A 5000-nucleotide genomic window follows, 5' to 3' on the forward strand; every position below is an offset into this window, starting at 1 on the left:
CGTCCCTGCTATACGAAAGCCCCATCCAGCCCTGTGCCACCCGGGGGGTTCCAGGGTGCTGAGATGGCTGACGTTTTGCTCCGCTCTCGACGGTCACCGCGCAATGCAAGAACAGGCCAAAAACTGGCCAAAACGGCCCAAAAACGGGCCAAAACTGGCCATTTTTGGCTGCGCGAGCGGCGAGCGGCGGACAGCGAGCGAAGCGAGAGGCAGCACCGTCCCTGCTATACGAAAGCCCCATCCAGCCCTGTGCCACCCGGGGGGTTCCAGGGTGCTGAGATGGCTGACGTTTTGCTCCGCTCTCGACGGTCACCGCGCAATGCAAGAACAGGCCAAAAACTGGCCAAAACGGCCCAAAAACGGGCCAAAACTGGCCATTTTTGGCTGCGCGAGCGAGCGGCGAGCGGCGGACAGCGAGCGAAGCGAGAGGCAGCACCGTCCCTGCTATACGAAAGCCCCATCCAGCCCTGTGCCACCCGGGGGGTTCCAGGGTGCTGAGATGGCTGACGTTTTGCTCCGCTCTCGACGGTCACCGCGCAATGCAAGAACAGGCCAAAAACTGGCCAAAACGGCCCAAAAACGGGCCAAAACTGGCCATTTTTGGCTGCACGAGCGAGCGGCGAGCGGCGGACAGCGAGCGAAGCGAGAGGCAGCACCGTCCCTGCTATACGAAAGCCCCATCCAGCCCTGTGCCACCCGGGGGGTTCCAGGGTGCTGAGATGGCTGACGTTTTGCTCCGCTCTCGACGGTCACCGCGCAATGCAAGAACAGGCCAAAAACTGGCCAAAACGGCCCAAAAACGGGCCAAAACTGGCCATTTTTGGCTGCACGAGCGAGCGGCGAGCGGCGGACAGCGAGCGAAGCGAGAGGCAGCACCGTCCCTGCTATACGAAAGCCCCATCCAGCCCTGTGCCACCCGGGGGGTTCCAGGGTGCTGAGATGGCTGACGTTTTGCTCCGCTCTCGACGGTCACCGCGCAATGCAAGAACAGGCCAAAAACTGGCCAAAACGGCCCAAAAACGGGCCAAAACTGGCCATTTTTGGCTGCACGAGCGAGCGGCGAGCGGCGGACAGCGAGCGAAGCGAGAGGCAGCACCGTCCCTGCTATACGAAAGCCCCATCCAGCCCTGTGCCACCCGGGGGGTTCCAGGGTGCTGAGATGGCTGACGTTTTGCTCCGCTCTCGACGGTCACCGCGCAATGCAAGAACAGGCCAAAAACTGGCCAAAACGGCCCAAAAACGGGCCAAAACTGGCCATTTTTGGCTGCGCGAGCGAGCGGCGAGCGGCGGACAGCGAGCGAAGCGAGAGGCAGCACCGTCCCTGCTATACGAAAGCCCCATCCAGCCCTGTGCCACCCGGGGGGTTCCAGGGTGCTGAGATGGCTGACGTTTTGCTCCGCTCTCGACGGTCACCGCGCAATGCAAGAACAGGCCAAAAACTGGCCAAAACGGCCCAAAAACGGGCCAAAACTGGCCATTTTTGGCTGCACGAGCGAGCGGCGAGCGGCGGACAGCGAGCGAAGCGAGAGGCAGCACCGTCCCTGCTATACGAAAGCCCCATCCAGCCCTGTGCCACCCGGGGGGTTCCAGGGTGCTGAGATGGCTGACGTTTTGCTCCGCTCTCGACGGTCACCGCGCAATGCAAGAACAGGCCAAAAACTGGCCAAAACGGCCCAAAAACGGGCCAAAACTGGCCATTTTTGGCTGCACGAGCGAGCGGCGAGCGGCGGACAGCGAGCGAAGCGAGAGGCAGCACCGTCCCTGCTATACGAAAGCCCCATCCAGCCCTGTGCCACCCGGGGGGTTCCAGGGTGCTGAGATGGCTGACGTTTTGCTCCGCTCTCGACGGTCACCGCGCAATGCAAGAACAGGCCAAAAACTGGCCAAAACGGCCCAAAAACGGGCCAAAACTGGCCATTTTTGGCTGCACGAGCGAGCGGCGAGCGGCGGACAGCGAGCGAAGCGAGAGGCAGCACCGTCCCTGCTATACGAAAGCCCCATCCAGCCCTGTGCCACCCGGGGGGTTCCAGGGTGCTGAGATGGCTGACGTTTTGCTCCGCTCTCGACGGTCACCGCGCAATGCAAGAACAGGCCAAAAACTGGCCAAAACGGCCCAAAAACGGGCCAAAACTGGCCATTTTTGGCTGCGCGAGCGAGCGGCGAGCGGCGGACAGCGAGCGAAGCGAGAGGCAGCACCGTCCCTGCTATACGAAAGCCCCATCCAGCCCTGTGCCACCCGGGGGGTTCCAGGGTGCTGAGATGGCTGACGTTTTGCTCCGCTCTCGACGGTCACCGCGCAATGCAAGAACAGGCCAAAAACTGGCCAAAACGGCCCAAAAACGGGCCAAAACTGGCCATTTTTGGCTGCACGAGCGAGCGGCGAGCGGCGGACAGCGAGCGAAGCGAGAGGCAGCACCGTCCCTGCTATACGAAAGCCCCATCCAGCCCTGTGCCACCCGGGGGGTTCCAGGGTGCTGAGATGGCTGACGTTTTGCTCCGCTCTCGACGGTCACCGCGCAATGCAAGAACAGGCCAAAAACTGGCCAAAACGGCCCAAAAACGGGCCAAAACTGGCCATTTTTGGCTGCACGAGCGAGCGGCGAGCGGCGGACAGCGAGCGAAGCGAGAGGCAGCACCGTCCCTGCTATACGAAAGCCCCATCCAGCCCTGTGCCACCCGGGGGGTTCCAGGGTGCTGAGATGGCTGACGTTTTGCTCCGCTCTCGACGGTCACCGCGCAATGCAAGAACAGGCCAAAAACTGGCCAAAACGGCCCAAAAACGGGCCAAAACTGGCCATTTTTGGCTGCACGAGCGAGCGGCGAGCGGCGGACAGCGAGCGAAGCGAGAGGCAGCACCGTCCCTGCTATACGAAAGCCCCATCCAGCCCTGTGCCACCCGGGGGGTTCCAGGGTGCTGAGATGGCTGACGTTTTGCTCCGCTCTCGACGGTCACCGCGCAATGCAAGAACAGGCCAAAAACTGGCCAAAACGGCCCAAAAACGGGCCAAAACTGGCCATTTTTGGCTGCACGAGCGAGCGGCGAGCGGCGGACAGCGAGCGAAGCGAGAGGCAGCACCGTCCCTGCTATACGAAAGCCCCATCCAGCCCTGTGCCACCCGGGGGGTTCCAGGGTGCTGAGATGGCTGACGTTTTGCTCCGCTCTCGACGGTCACCGCGCAATGCAAGAACAGGCCAAAAACTGGCCAAAACGGCCCAAAAACGGGCCAAAACTGGCCATTTTTGGCTGCACGAGCGAGCGGCGAGCGGCGGACAGCGAGCGAAGCGAGAGGCAGCACCGTCCCTGCTATACGAAAGCCCCATCCAGCCCTGTGCCACCCGGGGGGTTCCAGGGTGCTGAGATGGCTGACGTTTTGCTCCGCTCTCGACGGTCACCGCGCAATGCAAGAACAGGCCAAAAACTGGCCAAAACGGCCCAAAAACGGGCCAAAACTGGCCATTTTTGGCTGCACGAGCGAGCGGCGAGCGGCGGACAGCGAGCGAAGCGAGAGGCAGCACCGTCCCTGCTATACGAAAGCCCCATCCAGCCCTGTGCCACCCGGGGGGTTCCAGGGTGCTGAGATGGCTGACGTTTTGCTCCGCTCTCGACGGTCACCGCGCAATGCAAGAACAGGCCAAAAACTGGCCAAAACGGCCCAAAAACGGGCCAAAACTGGCCATTTTTGGCTGCACGAGCGAGCGGCGAGCGGCGGACAGCGAGCGAAGCGAGAGGCAGCACCGTCCCTGCTATACGAAAGCCCCATCCAGCCCTGTGCCACCCGGGGGGTTCCAGGGTGCTGAGATGGCTGACGTTTTGCTCCGCTCTCGACGGTCACCGCGCAATGCAAGAACAGGCCAAAAACTGGCCAAAACGGCCCAAAAACGGGCCAAAACTGGCCATTTTTGGCTGCACGAGCGAGCGGCGAGCGGCGGACAGCGAGCGAAGCGAGAGGCAGCACCGTCCCTGCTATACGAAAGCCCCATCCAGCCCTGTGCCACCCGGGGGGTTCCAGGGTGCTGAGATGGCTGACGTTTTGCTCCGCTCTCGACGGTCACCGCGCAATGCAAGAACAGGCCAAAAACTGGCCAAAACGGCCCAAAAACGGGCCAAAACTGGCCATTTTTGGCTGCGCGAGCGAGCGGCGAGCGGCGGACAGCGAGCGAAGCGAGAGGCAGCACCGTCCCTGCTATATACGAAAGCCCCATCCAGCCCTGTGCCACCCGGGGGGTTCCAGGGTGCTGAGATGGCTGACGTTTTGCTCCGCTCACGACGGTCACCGCACCACGCAAGAACGGACCATAAACAGGCCAAAACAGCCCAAAAACGGGCCAAAACTGGTCATTTTTGGCTGCGCGAGCGAGCGGCGAGCGGCGAACAGCGAGCGAAGCGTGAGGCAGCACCGTCCCTGCTATACGAAAGCCCCATCCAGCCCTGTGCCACCCGGGGGGTTCCAGGGTGCTGAGATGGCTGACGTTTTGCTCCGCTCACGACGGTCACCGCGCCATGCAAGAACGGACCAAAAACAGGCCAAAACAGCCCAAAAACGGGCCAAAACTGGCCATTTTTGGCTGAGCGAGCGAGCGGTGAGCGGCGAACAGCGAGCGAAGCGAGAGGCAGCACCGTCCCTGCTATACGAAAGCCCCATCCAGCCCTGTGCCACCCGGGGGGTTCCAGGGTGCTGAGATGGCTGACGTTTTGCTCCGCTCACGACGGTCGCCGTGCCACGCAAGAACGGACCAAAAACAGGCCAAAACAGCCCAAAAACGGGCCAAAACTGGCCATTTTAGGTTGCGCGAGCGAGCGGCGAGCGGCGAACAGCGAGCGAAGCGTGAGGCAGCACCGTCCCTGCTATACGAAAGCCCCATCCAGCCCTGTGCCACCCGGGGGGTTCCAAGGTGCTGAGATGGCTGACGTTTTGCTCCGCTCACGACGGTCACCGCGCCACGCCAGAACAGACCAAAAACAGGCCAAAACAGCCCAAAAACGGGCCAAAACTGGCCAT

This window comes from Musa acuminata, unplaced genomic scaffold (assembly GCF_036884655.1).
Source record: "Musa acuminata AAA Group cultivar baxijiao unplaced genomic scaffold, Cavendish_Baxijiao_AAA HiC_scaffold_490, whole genome shotgun sequence".
In the NCBI taxonomy this organism is placed as follows: domain Eukaryota; kingdom Viridiplantae; phylum Streptophyta; class Magnoliopsida; order Zingiberales; family Musaceae; genus Musa; species Musa acuminata.